Below are 22,910 nucleotides of genomic sequence, written 5' to 3' on the forward strand. Positions count from 1 at the left end.
ACAACTTCCCAAAATCAAATTCAAAAAAGTACTTTTATCTTTAGTTAACTCTGATATTTTCCAAAAAGCCCCTAGAACATGTCAGAAGAATTTTTTCTCATTAGAGAAAGTATTTAGCTAATTTAACTTATTTATCTAATATATAATTACCTGCTTAATTACCTGAAAAGCACTGTCAAAGAGAATAATGCTATACTTTGTTACTGAATGTTTTGTGTTACAGAAATATCCCCATTTCTTATGTCAACTGTCTTACAGTAAGCTCTCATCAGATCTTTAACCATTGTCATTTGTAAGTCTTTTGTCATTTATAGTCACTGTTTTATTACCCCTAAACTAGTAAAGAACTAGATTTAAGCAGAACAAGTATTAGTTACATAAAATTAAGTAAACTAAAGATGATTTTGTAGCTTTATGTTTCAAATGTTGCTGATAGTGTTTTAAGCTTTTTCTCTTAAGCTGACAACAGTTTATTAAATAACTATCTTCATAAGCAGAATTGAAACTTATCTTTCTCTCTACCTAATCCCTCCAGAATTTAAAAACTCTCAGTGACTATGTTCATATTTCATAGCAGTATGTTTATTTGCATAAGCTCAATAAAAACCTGCTTTCCTTGTAAGAAGACCAATTAAAAACACAAATTATACTACCAAAGCTTTGACTAGAATGTCATACCTGAGAAACACGTGTGTAAACTCAGATATGAACAAACAGCTTTAAGGAACTAAAGTTAACTTCATAAAGCCAACAAAGCCCCTTAGAAGAACTAGCCTAGTACCTTGCTTACAAAGTTCCCAGCAGCCTTACCAGGTGAGTAGAAAAAGTCACTTCCTGGTAGGTGCAAGAACCTCAAAAATATCTTAGAAACCTCAAAAAGAGGAGAATTTGCCCAAATCTACAAGTACTGCAAGCACAACCTAATAGCAAGTCTAGCTTAGCTTTCTAGCCTTGAAAAGCCTTTAAAAGTTCAATCTAAAATTCCTTACAAAAAGTTCCAGCAAAGCACATTTAAAAGAGCCTATGTAATCAATTGCTTTTCTTGCTGCACTTATGCAAATAATAAAGCCAAGTGTTGCTTCTAATAAAAATGGAAGTAATTTTAGAGAAAAGTATTGTTTCAATAATGCAGCCTTATCCATACTATATCCTAATACTAGTATTTAAGACATAAACTAAATCTAGAATTCTAGCTTCTTCAAAATATCTAGCTATAATTTTCCAGATGTTTTAATTTTCTATCATTTCAATTAAAGTTTTACTATTTCTAGTTCTCATATTCAATCATGCATTCTTAATCTCATCAAGTTTGTCCTTCCAAAATAAAAAATCCAACTCCAAATACTGCCACTTAACCTAATAACACAATTTGTTCTATCTTGCCTAGAAGCCTCAAAACTGCAAATAAGTAATAGAAATAGAACCTAGAATAAAAGTGCCAATCTTCCGAAGCCCTCTCAACTGACCACTGATGAAAACCTAACTGCACCCCTTACTGCATCCCCTCTCAGCATGAAGCAGCCAGAGCGGTCATCACCCCCTTTCCCTAGCAGCAGCCAGAGTCTCTATCTGTAGAGGGGGGAATAAGACAGGGACAGTGAGGGTAGTCAGAGTAGGGTGAGGGCCTCCAGGAAAACCAGGGCAGAATATCTACAGTCAGAGCAATATAACAATGGGCAAAGGAGTCCCCATTGAAACTCTGTTAAGCATTATGCAAAGTCAAAGTCACACTAATTCTCTAGGAAAAGATACCTAAGAATATAGACATCTTCAGTGAGATCAGTTAAAGGTCAAAAAGCCAGGAGCAACTTGGCCTGGAATGTTTGAGTGTTCTGCAAGGGTATCAGCATAATCCGTGACCCTACTGTCAGCCCTGGCAGTCAGACTATGACCCAGCCCACCTTGAGGGCAGGGCAGGTGATGCAAGTCCACACCCCTAAGTTTTTTTCATGTTCTCAAAAAATCCTCAACTGCCTATAAAAGCCCCTAGACAACGCACCACTATGGGCTCTCTTGTCCCCTCCTGGTGTGAGCCGGGAGCTCTATTCTCTCACTTTATCTCTAAATAAAAGACTGTACCTTGCTCTCCTACCTTGAGTGTTTGTGAATCTCATTCTTTGGCTTCGTCAACAAGAACCCTGGCATCACTATCATTTCTTCTACTTCTGTATTAACTATTATTCTTTTGTAAAGAAGAGCCTTTTCACATTCACTGAGATTATTTCGTTGCCCTGATAGACAATTCCCACTGGAAAGGGAAGATGCCTAACATGCCTTAACAACCATGATCTCTTTCCTCTCCAAACAATATCAAGCTATCTGATCATTATGCAATTTCAATGAGAAATTATTAACAAAATATAAAAAGATAATATGTGTACTTAGATATTTAAAATAGTTTCTAAGTAAATTGTGGGTCAGAAGTGAATTAAATATGAAAATTAACAGACATTTATAACAATGATAATTTAAAATCTACCCATCAAAAAAGTGTGTTGTAGCTAAAGTATCAAATTCCCAGACAGTGAGATTCAGCTAAAAAGAAAAAGATGAAGGTAGATACAAGCAATTTTATGGAAAAAAATTTAAAGATTGGACAAAAATGTACAATTTTTGTAGAAAAAAATAATTTTCCAAGAACAAATAGAGAACTTGAACGTAACCACTGAACAAGAATCAGAAGTTTAAAATGTTCCTCCAAAAAATAAACCTCTTCCTTGAGGTCTAAGGGATTTATAGTAGAGTGCTACCAAGCAATCAAAGAATAAATAATTCCTGTCATATACAAATTGTTCCAGAAAATAAAAAACAAGGAAATAACTCACAACTATTTTATGAGGATAATAAACCTGACACTCAAACCAGACAAGGACAGTGAACGCGAAAAAAAAAGAAAGGAGAGTTAAAGGCTATTAAACTGCTAACTATTCACCAAAATTGTTCTCTCCTTTTTTAGGCAAACAACCGGACAATATCTCTCCTTTGCAGTAGGTGTGGGCATATGACAATGTTCCCCAGAGTGGAATGTAAATGGAAGTGATGTACGTCAGCCACATATGGAGAATAAAATAATTCGAACACATTCCTCCATGCTCTTTTCCTTTATGACTGACTGTAATGGTGACTCCCTGGGTCCACCATAGAGGACCCAAGTTCAAAATGGCAGAGCCCCTGTCAGCCTGGGTCCCTGAAAGACTACACATAGCAGATAAGACATTTGCATCTCATATAATTGACAGAGGATTAGTATCTGGAATGTATAAACAATTTCTACAAGTGAATAAGAAAAAAGACAATTCATTAAGAAAAAAAGGCAAAGGATGTTGATCAGACAATTCAACAGAAGCAGAAAACCAAATTGGCAATAAATAACAGAAATTTCAATCCCACTAGTAATAAGCAAAATCCAAAATAATACTGCAGTGATACCCTTTGCATTGCCTTCAAATTGGCAACAAAATTTAAATCTAACAAAAGCAAGTTTTGGTGAGAACATGAAGCAATTAGAACCCTCTTCTCATTCATCAGTGATAGAAGTATAAACTGGAGAAGAATTTAGTAATATCTGATAAAGTTATAAATGCATATTTCTTATAATGCAGTAATTCAATTCTTTAGTATACATTCTAGAAAATAATCACACATGTACACAAGGAAACATTAAAAAGAATGTTTGCAGAATTGTGTGAAAGAGCAAAACAAAGGAACAAATGTTCATCAGTTGGAGAGTAGATAAACTCATTCTCTATAGCAAGAAAAATTAATTCTCTACAGCAATCTGTATCAACATGGATAATTTTCAAAAACATCAAGGGGAAACAAAACAAGTAGCAGAAACATAGTACCTGTGATACAACTTACAGAAAGTTCAAAAGCAGGCAAAACAATGATCATTTGTCAATACTTACATATGTAGTAAATATATAAAGGCATTTATAAACATTAAATTCAAGATAATAGTTGCCTCAAGGAAAGGAAAGAAGATAACAGAGGATTTCAGCTATATCAGCAATGTTTTGTTTCTTTTAAAAAAATACACACATATAAAGGATTGGATATTGTAAATGTAAAAACAATGTTAAGATTGACAAGGCTGGATTGTACGTGCCAGGCTGTTCAATACTTTTCTGTATGTTTGAAATACAATTGATCCTCTTTATTCATGGATTCCATATTTGCAAATTTGCCTACTGCCTAAAATTTATTGTTAACTCCAAAATCAATACATTGGTGCTTTTTGTGGTCATCTGCAGACACGGGCAGTGTTGAAAAACTTGAATTATCTGATAACTCATGCTCCCAGGGGAGGTAGAAGAAAGCAATACTCTGCCTTTTGTTTCAGTTCTTATAATATAAAAAGGGTCTGTTCAGGATCTCATGATTCACATTTTTGAGCTTTTTGTTGATGATTTCACTCTAAAATGGCCCTCCAGTACAGTGCTGAAGTGCTGTCCCCATTTTGTAAGCGCAAGCAGCTGTGATGTGCCCTAGGAAGAAAATATGTATGTAAGATAAGCTGTCTTCAGGCATGAGTTATACTCCTGTGGGTGAGTTTCGTGTTAATGGGTGAACAATATATATTGAATAAGGTGTCTTTAAAGAGAAACACATATAAAAAAAAGTTGTATAAGGGGCGGAAGATGGCGGCGTGAGTAGAGCAGCAGAAATCTCCTCCCAAAACAACATATATCTATGAAAATATAACAAAGACAACCGTTCCTAGAATAAAGACCAGAGGACACAGGACAATATCCAGACCACATCCGCACCTGAGAGAACCCAGCGCCTCATGAAGGGGATAAGATACAAGCCCTGGCCTGGCGGGAGACGAGCGCCCCTCCCCCCAGCTCCCGGCGGGAGAGGAGCAGGCAGAGCGGGAGGGAGACGGAGCCCAGGACTGCCGAACACCCAGCCCCAGCCATCCGGGCCAGAGTGCAGGGCCCTCGATACTAGGAAAACAGGGCAGCAAGAACAGTGAGCAGGCACTGGAGGCTGGGCGACAGAGGACATAAGAAAAGCGCGTGACCATTTTTTTTTTGCTTTTTTGCTGTTTTGTTTTGGCGAGCGCTTTTTGGAAGTCTTAAAGGGATAGGGACCCCAATACTAGGGAAACAGGGCAGAAAGACCGGTGAGCAGAGGCCTGAGGCTGGCACCAGAGAATAAAGAAAAACGAACGACCACCTTTCTTTTTTTTTTTTTTTTAATTAAAAACTTTTTTTTTTTTTTAATTAAAAACTTTTTTTTTTCTTTTTTTTTTTTGGTGGGCTTTGTTTTGTTTTGGCGGGTGCTTTTTGGAAGTCTTAAAGGGGCAGGGCGGGTCACTTAATCCAGAGGTAGGGAATCAGGGATCTCTGGGCACCCTAACCCCTGGGCTGCAGGGAGCAGGGAGGCCCCTTACGGAGATAAATAGCCTCACAGCCGCTCCTGCTCCAACGCGACTCCACCATTTTGGAGCAGCTGCCAGAGCTAGGCCACGCCCACAGCAACAGCGGAGATTAACTCCATAGCAGCCAGGAAGGAAGAAGAAACCCTGTATGCGCGCAGCTGCACAGCACAAGCCACTAGAGGTCGCTGTTCTCCCAGGAGAGGAGGGCCACAAACCAACAAGAAAGGAAGTCCTTCCAGCCGTCACTCGTCCCAGTTCTGCAGACTATTCCTATCACCATGAAAAGGCAAAGCTACAGGCACACAAAGATCACAGAGACAACACCAGAGAAGGAGACAGACCTAACCAGTCTCCCTGAAAAAGAATTCAAAATAAGAATCATAAACATGCTGACAGAGATGCAGAGAAATACGCAAGAGAAATGGGATGAAGTCCGGAAGGAGATCACAGATGCCAGAAAGGAGATTGCAGAAATGAAACAAACTCTGGAAGGGTTTATAAGCAGAATGGATAGGATGCAAGAGGCCATTGATGGAATTGAAACCAGAGAACAGGAACGCATAGAAGCTGACATAGAGAGAGACAAAAGGATCTCCAGGAATGAAACAATATTAAGAGAACTGTGTGACCAATCCAAAAGGAACAATATCCATATTATAGGGGTCCCAGAAGAAGAAGAGAGAGGAAAAGAGATGGAAAGTATCTTAGAAGAAATAATTGCTGAAAACTTCCCCACACTGGGGGAGGAAGTAATCGAACAGACCACGGAAATACACAGAACCCCCAACAGAAAGGATCCAAGAAGGGCAACACCAAGACACATAATAATTAAAATGGCAAAGATCAAGGATAAGGAAAGAGTGTTAAAGGCAGCTAGAGAGAAAAAGGTCACCTATAAAGGGAAACCCATCAGGCTAACGTCAGATTTCTCAACAGAAACCCTACAGGCCAGAAGAGAATGGCATGATATATTTAATACAATGAAACAGAAGGGCCTTGAACCAAGGATACTGTATCCAGCACGACTATCATTCAAATATGACGGTGGGATTAAACAATAACCAGACAAACAAAAGCTGAGGGAATTTGCTTTCCACAAACCACCTCTACAGAACATCTTACAGGGACTGCTCTAGATGGGAGCACTCCTAGAAAGAGCACAGCACAAAACACCCAACATATGAAGAATCGAGGAGGAGGAACAAGAAGGGAGAGAAGAAAAGAATCTCCAGACAGTGTATATAACAGCTCAATAAGCGAGCTAAGTTAGGCAGTAAGATACTAAAGAGGCTAACCTTGAACCTTTGGTAACCACGAATTTAAAGCCTGCAATGGCAATAAGTACATATCTTTCAATAGTCACCCTAAATGTTAATGGGTTGAATGCACCAATCAAAAGACACAGAGTAACAGAATGGATAGAAAAGCAAGACCCATCTATATGCTGCTTACAAGAAACTCACCTCAAACCCAAAGACATGTACAGACTAAAAGTCAAGGGATGGAAAAACATATTTCAAGCAAACAACAGTGAGAAGAAAGCAGGGGTTGCAGTACTAATATCAGACAAAATAGACTTCAAAACAAAGAAAGTAACAAGAGATAAAGAAGGACACTACATAATGATAAAGGGCTCAGTCAAACAAGAGGATATAACCATTCTAAATATATATGCACCCAACACAGGAGCACCAGCATATGTGAAACAAATACTAACAGAACTAAAGGGGGATATAGACTGCAATGCATTCATTCTAGGAGACTTCAACACACCACTCACCCCAAAGGATAGATCCACTGGGCAGAAAATAAGTAAGGACACGGAAGCACTGAACAACACAGTAGAGCAGATGGACCTAATAGACATCTATAGAACTCTACATCCAAAAGCAGCGGGATATACATTCTTCTCAAGTGCACATGGAACATTCTCCAGAATAGACCACATACTAGGCCACAAAAAGAGCCTCAGAAAATTCCAAAAGATTGAAATCCTACCAACCAACTTTTCAGACCACAAAGGCATAAAACTAGAAATAAACTGTACAAAGAAAGCAAAGAGGCTCACAAACACATGGAGGCTTAACAACACGCTCCTAAATAATCAATGGATCAATGACCAAATCAAAATGGAGATCCAGCAATATATGGAAACAAATGACAACAACAACACTAAGCCCCAACTTGTGTGGGACAGAGCAAAAGCAGTCTTAAGAGGAAAGTATATAGCAATCCAAGCATATTTAAAAAAGGAAGAGCAATCCCAAATGAATGGTCTAACATCACAATTATCGAAATTGGAAAAAGAAGAACAGATGAGGCCTAAGGTCAGCAGAAGGAGGGACATAATAAAGATCAGAGAAGAAATAAATAAAATTGAGAAGAATAAAACAATAGCAAAAATCAATGAAACCAAAAGCTGGTTCTTCGAGAAAATAAACAAAATAGATAAGCCTCTAGCCAGACTTATTAAGAAGAAAAGAGAGGCAACACAAATCAACAGTATCAGAAACGAGAAAGGAAAAATCACGACGGACCCCACGGAAATGCAAAGAATTATTGGAGAATACTATGAAAACCTATATGCTAACAAGCTGGGAAACCTAGGAGAAATGGCAACTTCCTAGAAAAATATAACCTTCCAAGATTGACCCAGGAAGAAACAGAAAATCTAAACAGACCAATTACCAGCAACGAAATTGAAGCGGTAATCAAAAAACTACCAAAGAACAAAACCCCCGGGCCAGATGGATTTACCTCAGAATTTTATCAGACATACAGGGAAGACATAATACCCATTCTCCTTAAAGTTTTCCAAAAAACAGAGGAGGAGGGGATACTCCCAAACTCATTCTATGAAGCTAACATCACCCTAATACCAAAACCAGGCAAAGACCCCACCAAAAAAGAAAACTACAGACCAATATCCCTGATGAACGTAGAGGCAAAAATACTCAACAAAATATTAGCAAACCAAATTCAAAAATACATCAAAAGGATCATACACCATGAACAAGTGGGATTCATCTCAGTGATGCAAGGATGGTACAACATTTGAAAGTCCATCAACATCATCCACCACATCAACAAAAAGAAAGACAAAAACCACATGATCATCTCCATAGATGCTGAAAAAGCATTTGACAAAGTTCAACATCCATTCATGTTAAAAACTCTCAGCAAAATGGGAATAGAGGGCAAGTACCTCAACATAATAAAGGCCATCTATGATAAACCCACAGCCAACATTATATTGAACAGCGAGAAGCTGAAAGCATTTCCGCTGAGATCGGGAACTAGACAGGGATGCCCACTCTCCCCACTGTTATTTAACATAGTACTGGAGGTCCTAGCCACGGCAATCAGACAAAATAAAGAAATACAAGGAATCCAGATTGGTAAAGAAGAAGTTAAACTGTCACTATTTGCAGATGACATGATACTGTACATAAAAAACCCTAAAGACTCCACCCCAAAACTACTAGAACTGATATCGGAATACAGCAAAGTTGCAGGATACAAAATCAACACACAGAAATCTGTGGCTTTCCTATATACTAACAATGAACCAACAGAAAGAGAAATCAGGAAAACAACTCCATTCACAATTGCATCAAAAAAAATAAAATACCTAGGAATAAACCTAACCAAAGAAGTGAAAGACTTATACTCTGAAAACTACAAGTCACTCTTAAGAGAAATTAAAGGGGACACTAACAGATGGAAACTCATCCCATGCTCGTGGCTAGGAAGAATTAATATCGTTAAAATGGCCATCCTGCCCAAAGCAATATACAGATTTGATGCAATCCCTATGAAACTACCAGCAACATTCTTCAATGAACTGGAACAAATAATTCAAAAATTCATATGGAAACACCAAAGACCCCGAATAGCCAAAGCAATCCTGAGAAAGAAGAATAAAGTAGGGGGGATCTCACTCCCCAACTTCAAGCTCTACTATAAAGCCATAGTAATCAAGACAATTTGGTACTGGCACAAGAGCAGAGCCACAGACCAATTGAACAGAATAGAGAATCCAGACCTTAACCCAGACATATATGGTCAATTTATATATGATAAAGGAGCCATGGACATACAATGGCGAAATGACAGTCTCTTCAACAGGTGGTGCTGGCAAAACTGGACAGCTACATGTAGGAGAATGAAACTGGACCATTGTCTAACCCCATATACAAAAGTAAACTCAAAATGGATCAAAGACCTGAATGTAAGCCATGAAACCATTAAACTCTTGGAAGAAAACATAGGCACAAACCTCTTAGACATAAACATGAGTGACCTCTTCTTGAACATATCTCCCCGGGCAAGGAAAACAACAGCAAAAATGAGTAAGTGGGACTATATTAAGCTGAAAAGCTTCTGTACAGCAAAAGACACCATCAATAGAACAAGAAGGATCCCTACAGTATGGGAGAATATATTTGAAAATGACACATCCGATAAAGGCTTGACGTCCAGAATATATAAGGAGCTCACACGCCTCAACAAACAAAAAACAAATAACCCAATTAAAAAATGTGCAGAGGAACTGAGCAGACAGTTCTCCAAAAAGGAAATACAGATGGCCAACAGATACATGAAAAGATGCTCCACATCGCTAATGATCAGAGAAATGCAAATTAAAACTACAATGAGGTATCACCTCACACCAGTAAGGATGGCTGCCATCCAAAAGACAAACAACAACAAATGTTGGCGAGGCTGTGGAGAAAGGGGAACCCTCCTACACTGCTGGTGGGAATGTAAGTTAGTTCAACCATTGTGGAAAGCAGTATGGAGGTACATCAAAATGCTCAAAACAGACTTACCATTTGACCCAGGAATTCCACTCCTAGGAATTTACCCTAAGAACGCAGCAATCAAGTTTGAGAAAGACAGATGCACCCCTATGTTTATCGCAGCACTATTTACAATAGCCAAGAATTGGAAGCAACCTAAATGTCCATCAATAGATGAATGGATAAAGAAGATGTGGTACATATACACAATGGAATACTACTCAGCCATAAGAAAAGGGCAAATCCAATCATTTGCAGCAACATGCATGGAGCTGGAGGGTATTATGCTCAGTGAAACAAGCCAAGCGGAGAAAGAGAAATACCAAATGATTTCACTTATCTGTGGAATATAAGAACAAAGGAAAAACTGAAGGAACAAAACAGCAGCAGAATCACAGAACTCAAGAATGGACTAACAGGTACCAAAGGGAAAGGGACTGGGGAGGATGGGTGGGTAGGGAGGGATAAGGGGGGGAGAAGTAGGGGGGTATTAAGATTAACATGTATGGGGGGGTAGGAGAAAAGGGAGGGCTGTACAACACAGAGAAGGCAAGTAGTGATTCTACAACATTTTGCTATGCTGATGGACAGTGACTGTAAAGGGGTTTATAGGGGAGACCTGGTATAGGGGAGAGCCTAGTAAACATAATATTCGTCATGTAAGTGTAGATAAGTGATAGCAAAAAAAAAAAGGGCAGTTCCTGTGTGGTAACCTCCAACGAGTTCTACACAAGGGTATAAAGGGCATATAAAAGTGTAGGCAAAGGGTCTGTTTGTGTTTATACAGAGGATCAAAGCCTAATAGGGCTACCCCGAAAATGAACTAAGATACGATATGAAAAAGAACTTCCAACATCTGCACCCTCTGGAAGACTCATGCCAGAAGATGAGCATCAAAAAACCCCAACAAAGATCCACGCACTGCTACAGCTGTAGATGCACTCATCCCACCAGTTCCTGGACCTGCCATGGGAATGAGGAAGGAGATATCTAAGCTGGCCTGTGCATACAGTAAAACAACAAAATTGGACTGGATCTATACTGTTGGAACTCAACCAAGAATTTGGAGAAGTGCAAATTGTAGCGCTCCAAAGTCTTACAACTACAAACTATTTATTGTTAAAAGAACATATGGCATGTGAACAGTCCCCAGGAATGGGTTGTTTTAATTTGTCTGATTTCTCTCAGACTGTTCAAGTTCATTTGGACAATATCCACCATATCATAGATAAGTTTTCACAAATGCCTATGGTGCCTAACTGGTTTTCTTGGTTTCACTGCAGATGGCTGGTAATTACAGATATGCTTTGGTTATGTAACTATACTCCTATTATGTTAATGTGTGTGTGCAATTTAAGTAGTAGCTTAAAACCTATACATGCTGAAGTTACTCTACAAGAAGATATATCAAAGAAATAATCAATCTTCCCATGTTTTCTTCCGCCTGCTACTTCTATAGCTTTTCTTCTTCCTTCCTAATTACAACCCTTAAATAGAATTCGTGCCTCATATCAAATTTACCGAGTATCATAATTCTTCCAAGTGGTAAAGATACCTCAAGACAAATGCTGGGCACAGAAGCCACAGGGCATAAATATGCAAAGAAGTAAAAAGCTAACTTTTTCAAACAATAAGGCTTCTCTCTCACTTACCAACTTCACATTTCCCTGTATGGCCCCGGAAGATGACTGGTTAGCCAGAGACGGGTAAGATTCCTCAAGGGAGGAACAACCTAAGACAGGCACAGTCGCAGGGGGGCCATCAGGTGAGAAATTGGGGATCAACAGAGGTGAGGCTTAGAACCTCACCCCCCCTGTTCTGAGAGAAATCTTCTGCATACGTGGATGTTTTATTGCCCTTGTCTAGCTTGGATTAACACATAGTCTACAGGCACACACCTGATCATCTACATTTGCTCTCTTACAACACTAAACTATGTTTTCTACCTTTATCTTGTATCTACCTACCATTTCAGCATTTTATTAAAAATAATAATAATAAAGAGAGAAATGTGGTATCCACATATAAATCAAGTATAAAAACCGAATGAGTATTCATATTTGGACTGTTTAGAGTTCATAATGCATGAGCAAAACCGAAAGTTTCTGTGATGACTGCCCTTGTACTGTTCACTATGTAACTTATTCATTATGTAAGAATTTGTTCTACATTTAAGAACTTGTTTGTTATGCCTCAGAAGATTGGAGACTGACGAAAATTAGGCTTGGGGTGGATTAATGATTGTGCATTGAGCATTGACTCCCCTATACAGAATTTTATTGTCGTTAACAGCCATTTGATCAATAAATATGAGAGATGCCCTCACAAAAAAAAAAAAAAAAAAAAAGGACAGACTTCCAATGGTAAAATAAATAAGTAGCTGGGATGTAATGTATAGCCTAAGGAATATAGTCAAGATATTGTAACAGCTTGGTAGGGTGATAGCTGGAACCTAGAATTAGGTATATAAATGTTCTACCACTGTGTTGTACACTTGAAACTAATGTAATGTAATACTGTGCGTCAACTACCCTTCAATAAAAAATAATTTAAAAAAAAAGTTGTATATTGATGGTTTGATGAAACTATTTTGACCCAAGGCTCACTGGAACCTAATTCTGTATTACCTTAAGAACAAAGAGAATAGACCACAACTAGCATGATAAGAAGAATCAGTTGTATTTAATTAAAAATATTATAACAGGTATTTCCAAGAAAGGTTCAAGCTGTGGTATCTTCCTGATAAATATATTTTTTAAAATATTTTTTGAGGAATGCAAATAGAAGAAAGAAGAGGGTTTTCAGGATGAATACAATCTACCTACAGAATGATTCAGAACATATTTCTTGTTCTAAAATGTATTTTTATATTTTTATTATACTTTTTATATTTTTGAAACTGGGGTGTAGTCTATAATCTATGTGTTCATTTAATATGGAAGTGTTCTTTTTATTCCCTTCAAAATGTTATTAAATTGATGGTAGATTTTACTATTAGTGGTGGTTTAGAGTATAAGAAATATGGTGAGTTTAATTAATGCTGATAAGCTTTCTTGATATCCACTGATTTCAGAGAGAGGTGAGCATATGGTTGGTGATTAAGGATATGCCCCGAATGTTCCATCTGAAGCCTCTGCCAATCTCTGCCTTATTTGGGCAGTGGATGTCATGAAGCTTCATCACAGTATTTCCCTCATCTCCTGAAGGAAGACATAGGAGGAAGGAGGGACCAACCTGTGAAGAATAATTATCTCAGGTAAGAAAGGCTGAGGGATGTGTCAGCATTGGGGAATATCAGCAGATTAGTGGAAGAAGGAGAATAGTTTCTTAAGAGGAAGAAGATAAAAAAAGGAAGGTAAAATGGCACGCAAGCCAAATCTTGAAAGGTACCTGGTTATACAACTTTCGATTTTGGAACCATGTAAATGTTTTGCATAATTAAAAAATAAAACAAAATGTTTTCATTTAAAACAAATGAATTCCTACAAATTAGAAGTTAACTCAAACAAAAGAATGCAGGAATCCTCTGTACTATCTTTGTAACTCTTCTGTAAGTCTAAAATTATTTTGAAACAAAAAGTGGAAAAAAAACAAACTGAAATAAAGAATCTTATTTATATATCAAGTGGATGGCACAACCACAGAGAGAAGAAATTTTTGAGTGTCTATATATAATAGGCAGAGCTATAGCCCCTCAAAAGATGTTCTTTCTCTAATCTCTGGAACATATGAATATATTACATTAAAATGGCAAAGGGGGCTTTGCAAATGTAGTGAAGAGTATGGACCTTATACTAGGGACATTATCCTGGATTATCCAGGTTAGTCCAGTCTAATCACACAAACCCATAAAAACAGATAACTTTCTCTGACTGGAAACAGAAGTGATGTGACAGAAAGGGAAGTCAGAGAGATTCCAAGTGTGAAAAGGATTCAGTCTACTGTTGCTGGCACTGAGATGGAAAGCCCATGTACATGAACTGGAAAGAGCCTTCTAGTAGCTAATAGTGGCCCCATGCTGACAGCCAGCAAAGAAATGAAGGACCGATTGTATACTTGCAAGGGATTGATTTGTACAACTGGAGTGAGCTTGGAAGTGGATTCTTCCCCAGAGTCCCCAGATAAAGAATCCAAGCCAGTCAACACTGGTTTTGCCCTTGTGAAACCTGAAGCATAGAAACTTGTCAAGCCATCTTGGACTGTGAGATGACAAATTTGTGTTGTTTTAAGCTGCTAAATTTATGGTAATATGTTATGGCAGCAATAGAAAAGTAATACACTATAAGACACAATATTTTGGCTGTGTATTCCTGGAGGGATATATTGTTAGGTCAAAAAGAATTACAATAAGTATGCAACTTCATACTAAGGAGACTTATTCTTAGTAATTACATTGGCATTATTAGTTTGAAACTATTAACAGATATGTCAGTCATAGTTCAGTCTCAACTTGGGATAATCTGAGGACAGTTTAATAAAAAACACTGTAGAGTGTAAAGAAGCACAAAGGAGTGCAAGGGGCCTACCACCCCTAGATCTGAAGGGAGCAAGGGAGTCAAACCTGGAACCTCTAAGGGGAGAGCTGTGGGGAGGCAGCACCTCACAAAAGCAGAAAATATTTGTTGAATGAATAAAATAATTTGATTAAATAGCAGATCTGAAAAAAACTGTTCATGTGAAATACATAAGCAGGAAAAACAAGAGCTCTATGGATCTAATGCACTTTCTCTAACCTATTCCCTAACTCCATCTTGATGCCTATATATGTATTTTTTTCTTAATTGGGCCTACTAGTCCCAGTTACTCATTCCCCTCTAATAAAAACATACATCCACTGCTTTAATACTTACATTTGCAATGTCATTATCCCATGAGCAGAATGTACTTCCTGTTACATTGACATGAGCAGAGAGCTTTAAAGGTATTCTCATGGTTTGGGCTTAGTTTTTCACTCCTGTGATTCACCAATCATTGGCAGCTATAGGTTCAAAGAGAATGTGGAGCATGTGGAATGGAACTAAACCCAAGTTGCATCCTTGAGTCTGGAGCCTCTATCCAGAGCTGGAATACAGCGAAACCCAGCTGAATCAAGCTGAACCCAGAAAAGCACAACCAGACTAAATCCTGAACAGAGCCAGAGCCTGCAGCCAGCACCCCTGCTCACCCTGTGACCCACCGCCAATCTACAAGCTCACTCACATCAACTCAGAAACATTGTGCTGGAGATTCTAGTCAGAGCAATTAGATGAGAACAAGTAATAAAAGGCATCTGGATTGGAAAGAGAGAAATTAAAACATGTCCATTCACAGATGACATGGTCTTTTATACAGAAAACTCTAAGGTATCCACTAATAAATTATTAGAACTAATACATTCAGTAAGTTTGCAGAATTCTAGACAGATATATAAAAATCAGTTGTATTTCTATACACTGGTAATAAACAAACCACAAATGAAATGTAAACTCCATGTACAGCAGCATCAAAAAGAACAAATACTTAGGAACCAATTTAACAAAGGAAGTGTAACACTATACACTAAAACCTATAAAACCTTATTGAAAGAACCTAAAAAAGCCCTAAGTAAATGAAAAGACATCCAACTGATTGGAAGACAGTATTTAGCGACACTCTCCAAATTCATCTGCGCATTCAATGCAATACCTAGTAAAATCCTAGTTGTCTCTTCCACAGAAATTGTCAAGGTGATCATAAAATTAATATGGAAATGCAAAAGATCCAGAATACCAAAGCAGTTTTGAAAAGAAAAACAAATTTGGAGGACTTGCAATTTCCAATTTCAAAACTTACTACAAAACTATAGTAGTCAAGGCAATATGGTATTGGCATAAAGATAGGCCTATAGCTCCATAGGACAGAATTAAGAATCCAGAAATAAACCCTTATATTTATGGTCATTAGGTTTTCAACAGGGGTGCCTAGAGAATACATTATAGAAAGAATTACCTTTTCTACAAATGGTGGTGGGACAACTGGATATCTATATGTAAAAGAATGAAGTTGGACCTTACCTCACACCATGAATTTGGATTAGACACTGGTTTCTTAGACATGACAACAAAAGTACACATGCCATAACAAAAAAATATACAAACTGAAATTCGTTAAAAATTTTTAAACTTTCATGCTTCAGAGACACCATCAAGAAAATGAAAGATATCCCACATAATGAGAGAAAGTATTTGCAATTCATATACTGATAATGGAATGAGTCTACACTATATAAAGAACTCATACTACTCAACAATAAAAAATAAATTACCCAATTAAAAAATGAGCAAAGGATTTGAACAGACATTTTTCCAAAGAAAATGCACAAATGGCTAACAGCACTTGGAAAGATGCTCAATATCATTAGTCATTAGGGAACTGCAAATCAAAATCATGAGCTACTATTTCATACCACTAAGAAATAAACAAACAAAAATACATAAAGTGTTGGTGAGGAGGTAAAGAAAGAGGTACTTTCATATATTGCTGGTTGGATTGTGGAATTTGCAGCCACTTTGGAAAACAGGTTAGAAGTTTCCCAAAATGTTAAATATGGAGTTACTATATTACCCAGAAATTCCATTCCTAGGTGTATACACAAGAGAATTGAAAGCATCTGCCCATATGTAAACTTGGAAGCAAATGTTCATAGCAGCATTATGCATAATAGCCAAAAAGTTGAAATAAGCCAAATGTGAAAGAACAGAATGGATAAATAAATGTGTTGTATCTACACAATGAATATTATTCAGCTATTAAAAGGAATGAAGTACTGAGACATACTACAACATGGATTAACCTTGAAAACATTATTCTAGTTTTTGACACAATTATGCAGTTGTTCAAGGTCACTTATACAAAAAGGAAGACTTCACAGTTTGTTTTTTAAATTCATGTCATGTGATGAACCAGTGATCACAAAGGCTTCTGTTGAGCCTGAGTAACCATCTCATACAGGTTTGTTATTCTCCCTCCTTCCCTCCTTCCCTCCCTCCCTCCCTCCCTCCCTTCCTTCCTTCCTTCCTTCCTGTTTGAAGTTTTCACTCTAAAGTTTTAAAACATTTAAAATAGACTGTACAATGAACTTCCTATTTATTTGCAAGTACAGCAGATGGTCAGACATACCCATCATCTACTTTCAACAGTTACCAACACATGACTACTTTTTTTTTCATTTATAGCCCCATTGATCCCTGTGCTAGGAATGGTAATCGGAGAAGTAAATGTGAAGACAGAATAAGATGGACAAGAGATATAATGAGGAAAATACCTCTGAGGGGAGAGAAGAAGGGAGCCAGAGGAGGTTAGGAGAGCTGTCAAACTACAATGCAAGATCTAACCCTGGTGGAGAAGAGAAGAGATGAGGCAACACTGGATACGAAAAATATCAAGTATTTTTAAGTTTTGCAGTTTTAAGAAATTTTCAGCAAACCTGATGGGGAATTCTTGAACCAAGGTGACATGTCAAATGAGTCCCCATTCTTCTAGGAATGGGCCTACCTTAGATCTCTGCCTCACTTAGTCTGGCTGGGAATACTCATTGGGAAGTATGGCCTCAGTGTAAAGTGGAGGCGAATAGATTTCAGAGCTCAGTTTAGTTGGTTGCAGTTTTCTACATTCACCTAGTGTTTTCAGAGACAAAATTACAGAAATAAGATGCAAATGTTGCATTATGCTTAAATCATTCCCTAATAAATCAATTGCATTGGAATAAATTCTTTTTTTCAAAACAAACATTTTAGCAGAATTGACAGAATAACAATGTTGGGAAGTCCAATCCAGGGAGACCTACCTGTGTCCTTGGTGAGACTTCAACCCAGGAGATGATTCTTGACTCTGATTAAGAAAGAATTCACAAAGAAATACCAAGTGTTGGTGAGGATGTGGTGAAAAAGGGACCCTGCTAGGCTGTTGGTGGGAACGTAAATTGGTACAACCACTATGGAGGTTCCTCAAAAAACTGAAAATAGAAATACCATACAACCCAGTAATTCTACTTCTAAGAATTACCCAAAGAAAACAAAATCTTGGATTCCAAAAGATATGTGCTTCCCTATGTTTATTGCTACATTATTTACCATAGCCAAGATACAGAAGCAACCAAAGTGTCCATCAATAGATGAATGGATAAAGAAGATAATGGTACATATACACAATGGAATATTAGTCAAAAAAGAAAGAAATCCTGCCATTTGCTCAACGTGGATGTACTTGGAGAGTATTATGCTAAATGAAATAAGCCAGGTGGAGAAAGACAAATACTATATGATTTCACTTATAGGTGGAATCAAAAAACAACAAAAAATGAACAAAACAGCAACAGACTCACGAACACAGAAGTGACTGGTGGTTACCATGGGGGAGGGTTTGGGGTGGGTGGGTGAAATAGATAAAGGGGATAAAGAGGCACAAAATCTCAATCATAGCATAAATTAATCACAGGGATAAAAATTCAGTATAGAGAATATAGTTAATAGTTCTGTAACATCTTTCTATGTTGACAGATAGTAACTATTCTAGTTGGGGGTATAATTCAATAATGTATATAACCATCAAATCACTATGTTGTACACTTGGAACCAATTTAATATTCTATATCAATTATAACATTGTAAAAAATATATCAAAAAAGAAAGAATTCATGAGCAGGTCGAGCAGGTACAAGCAGAGTAGTTTAATAAAGCAAAGTCCTCGAGGGAGGAGTGTGGGCTTGAGAGGTGAGCAGTGTGGTGGGGTTTGGGCTGGGTGCACTTATAGCTGGAGTTCAAGCAGAGGTAGGCTGTTCATCAGAGTAGGTGGGGTTTTTTCAGGATAGGGAGATGATTTCCAGGAAATAGGGGGGTGCTCTGTTTTTGTCCTTAGATGGTCTGCCTTGGCACTGTCATGGTGTCAAGGGGTGTGATTTTTAGCATACTAATGAGCATATAATGTACTTTGAGGTAAAGTCTGAGTCTACTTCTCTTCCATGTTGGAACCAGACAGTTTGGGCCAGTCTAGTTTTTATATTCTTGTTCTCCACATCCAGAGAGAACAGTTTACACAAAATGTTTAGAATGTAAACAAGCATCTAGTCGAATGCAAACACCAGCCAAATATAAACAATGGCCAAAGGCCCCCTTTCCCCTCCCTGCTCATGTCTGGCTACCTGCCTATTCAGGAGCAAAGGATAGATGTCTCCAACTCCCCTTCACGTAGCACTAAAAAATACATTGGAAAGCTATGGAAGACTGGTGGATGACTTGACTCACTCCCACCTACCACCATGATCCCCAACCTGGGAAAGAGTATGTGCCATGGATGATCCTGGGTGAAATTCAATCTTATTTCCTTGATGTGCATGCATTGATCAATTTTGACATGTCTGTCAGGAAGAATGAGGTAGAATCAAACATGCCTTTAATATTAAGCTTATTTGGTCAAAACTGAAAGGGAATTCTCTAGAGAAGTTTGTATCATCTAGATGTCACCTTTATCCTTTGGTGTTTTCAAGTTGTTCACTGTGAGCACTTTATTTTTTCTTGCTTTTCTCTTTCCCCGAAAGGATATCAGTTTTAAAAGAAATTTTAGTAAGGTCCTCAGGAATGGCTAACCACTTAGGAACACATTTATTTTGTCCAGGGAACTACGAACCCAAAGTTTTAAAGGCCTTGAGTTCCTTATTCCCCACAAGAAAAAAAACAACAACATATAAATATTGGCAAAATCAGTACAGTATTCCCTTATGAAGAAAGTTTCTTCATATTTCTGTGATTTGGGAAGTACAGAACAGATAATGGTATTGGGTATTTAGGTTTTAATTTTATTGTGATATGTATATAATTTTAGGTGCCATAACATTCCCTGGAACTGGAGCTTACTCCAATGTCATTGTAGCCTAGTTCAAAGTAAATTTTAGGGACAATATGTCTTCTCTACTGAAATTTTGATTTTTTGAAACTATATGAAGTGATGAATTAATTATTAAAGAAATACAGTTCATTTTTTAACCTTTGTATATATATGTATATATATATATATATTATTTTCTCCCACAATTCTTTGTGATTTGACTTTTTAGGTAAGGTGACTTTATTGGACTATGAAGGACAATAAATATAATTTCAAAGGTAACAATTTTACATCTTTGCAAATCAACCTCTACTTGTTCTAACTGGTTATTCATTCCTTTAATGAAGGATATCCTAATATGATTCTTAGAGTAATGTTTGCAGCAGTAGTATGTGATAATGAGTTATTAGGCACTTAATTACTGCTCTTTGAAACTGTTATTGAAGATGGTGAATTTTCAGTTTAATTCTTATGTAATGATATTATAATTATAGAAATAAATTACATTTTATAGTCAGTAATTAAAATTCCATTTTCCTCTTCTTTTATTGAGAAGATTAGAAACAGTTTCTTGCTTTCGGTTTGAGAATTTTTACTCTATTTCAAAGAGTATTTTTACTCTATTTCAAAGCCTCATTTTTTAATTAAAAGGAAAGAATTAGGCATTTACAATGCCTTTTTGAAGAAAATATAGTTCAGCCTCAGTTAATGAGGATAAATGCTCCTTTATAAAAGAATATCAGCTAATAAATGTAGAAGAGATGACATAATTAGAAAATCAGAACTCTGCATCTCCCCTGCCCCCATGAAATAACTGATGTAGGCAAGGGTCATCCATAGGTGTTAAGTAATTGGCTGGAAGGTTGTTAAAAAACAGGATTGTCTCATGATGCCAAAGCGTATCTCTCAAATAAAGGAAAAAAGTGCCTTTACTATGAAGCAACCTGATAGTCACCACCTTAACCAAGTAATCAAACTTGGAAACACAAATAACGGGATAGGCAGATATTGTATGTCTATTAATAGGGTGCAATATGACAAACATAGCACCATCTATAAAGCATATATACCACAAATGATTAACCCAAATCTCCACTAGGTCTTTAGATCTAATTTCCAGTTAATAATAAACACAGGTGATAGATGATCAAGTTGAACACACCATAAGGAAACAACAAATCAAATCCAGAAAGTGGATGTTCTATAATACAACTTACCTGATCTCATAAAATACTCAATGTCATCAAAGAGTTGGAACAATATTCTAGGGTAAAAGATATTTAAGAGACATAACAGCCAACTATAATGGATAGATTTGATTGGTTTCTAGTACAAAAAAACCCAGCTATGACGGAAGACTTTTTAAGATCGTCAGAGAAATGTGAATTTTAACTGGGTGTTGGATGATATTAGGGAATTGGTGTTAATTTTTTACATATGATAACAACATTGTGGTTATGTAGGGTAATTTTATTATTTTATTATTATTCATGCTAAAGTATTTAGAGGTAAATTGATATGTTGTCTGCAACTTCTTTTCAAATGGTTTAGCAATATATATAAATATAAACATTTAAAAAGATGCTAAGAGGGGCGGAAGATGGCGGCGTGAGTAGAGCAGCGGAAATCTCCTCCCAAAACAACATATATCTATGAAAATATAACAAAGACAACCCTTCCTAGAATAAAGATCAGAGGACACAGGACAATATCCAGACCACATCCACACCTGAGAGAACCCAGCGCCTCGCGAAGGGGGTAAGATACAAGCCCCGGCCCCGCGGGAGCCGAGCGCCCCTCCCCCCAGCTCCCGGCGGGAGAGGAGCAGGCAGAGCGGGAGGGAGACGGAGCCCAGGGCTGCCGAACACCCAGCCCCAGCCATCCGGGCCAGAGTGCAGGGCCCCCGATACTGGGAAAACAGGGCAGCAAGAACAGTGAGCAGGCACTGGAGGCTGGGCGACAGAGGACATAAGAAAAGCGGGCGACCATTTTTTTTTTTTGCTTTTTTGCTGCTTTGTTTTGGCGAGCGCTTTTTGGAAGTCTTAAAGGGACAGGGACCCCAAGACTAGGGAAACAGGGCAGAAAGACCGGTGAGCAGAGGCCTGAGGCTGGCACCGGAGAATAAAGAAAAATGAAAGACCACCTTTTTTTTTAATTAAAAAAATTTTTTTTCTTGTTTTTTTTTTTGGTCGTTGTTTTGTTTTGGCGGGTGCTTTTTGGAAGTCTTAAAGGGGCAGGGCGGGTCACTTAATCCAGAGGTAGGGAATCCGGAATATCTGGGCACCCTAACCCCTGGGCTGCAGGGAGCAGGGAGGCCCCTTACGGAGATAAATAGCCTCCCAGCAGCTCCTGCTCCAACGCGACTCCACCATTTTGGAGTAGCTGCCCGAGCCAGGCCACGCCCACAGCAACAGCGGAGATTAACTCCATAGCAGCCGGGCAGGAAGCAGAAACCAGAAACCCTGTCTGCGCGCAGCTGCGCAGCACAAGCCACTAGAGGCCGCTGTTCTCCCAGGAGAGGAGGGCCACAAACCAACAAGAAAGGAAGTCCTTCCAGCCGTCACTTGTCCCAGTTCTGCAGACTATTCCTATCACCATGAAAAGGCAAAGCTACAGGCAGACAAAGATCACAGAGACAACACCAGAGAAGGAGACAGACCTAACCAGTCTTCCTGACAAAGAATTCAAAATAAGAATCATAAACATGCTGACAGAGATGCAGAGAAATACGCAAGAAAAATGGGATGAAGTCCGGAAAGAGATCACAGATGCCAGAAAGGAGATCGCAGAAATGAAACAAACTCTGGAAGGGTTTATAAGCAGAATGGATAGAATGCAAGAGGCCATTGATGGAATTGAAATCAGAGAACAGGAACGCATAG

The 22,910-nt window shown here is 38.0% G+C and overlaps 1 long non-coding RNA gene across 3 annotated transcripts in view; it reads left to right on the plus strand.

Annotated features, from left to right (window-relative positions):
- Positions 1-13,265: 13,265 nt before the first annotated feature.
- Positions 13,266-22,910, plus strand: part of LOC118917348 (uncharacterized) — an 89,814-nt gene continuing 80,169 nt past the window's right edge. For all 3 annotated transcript variants that reach the window (XR_008998910.1, XR_005026773.2, XR_005026774.2), the window contains exon 1: positions 13,266-13,444. This is a non-coding gene — a long non-coding RNA (uncharacterized LOC118917348). The remainder of the gene's footprint in view (positions 13,445-22,910) is intronic.

The sequence above is a fragment of the Manis pentadactyla genome, chromosome 8, assembly GCF_030020395.1.
Source record: "Manis pentadactyla isolate mManPen7 chromosome 8, mManPen7.hap1, whole genome shotgun sequence".
NCBI classification, from domain to species: Eukaryota; Metazoa; Chordata; class Mammalia; order Pholidota; family Manidae; genus Manis; species Manis pentadactyla.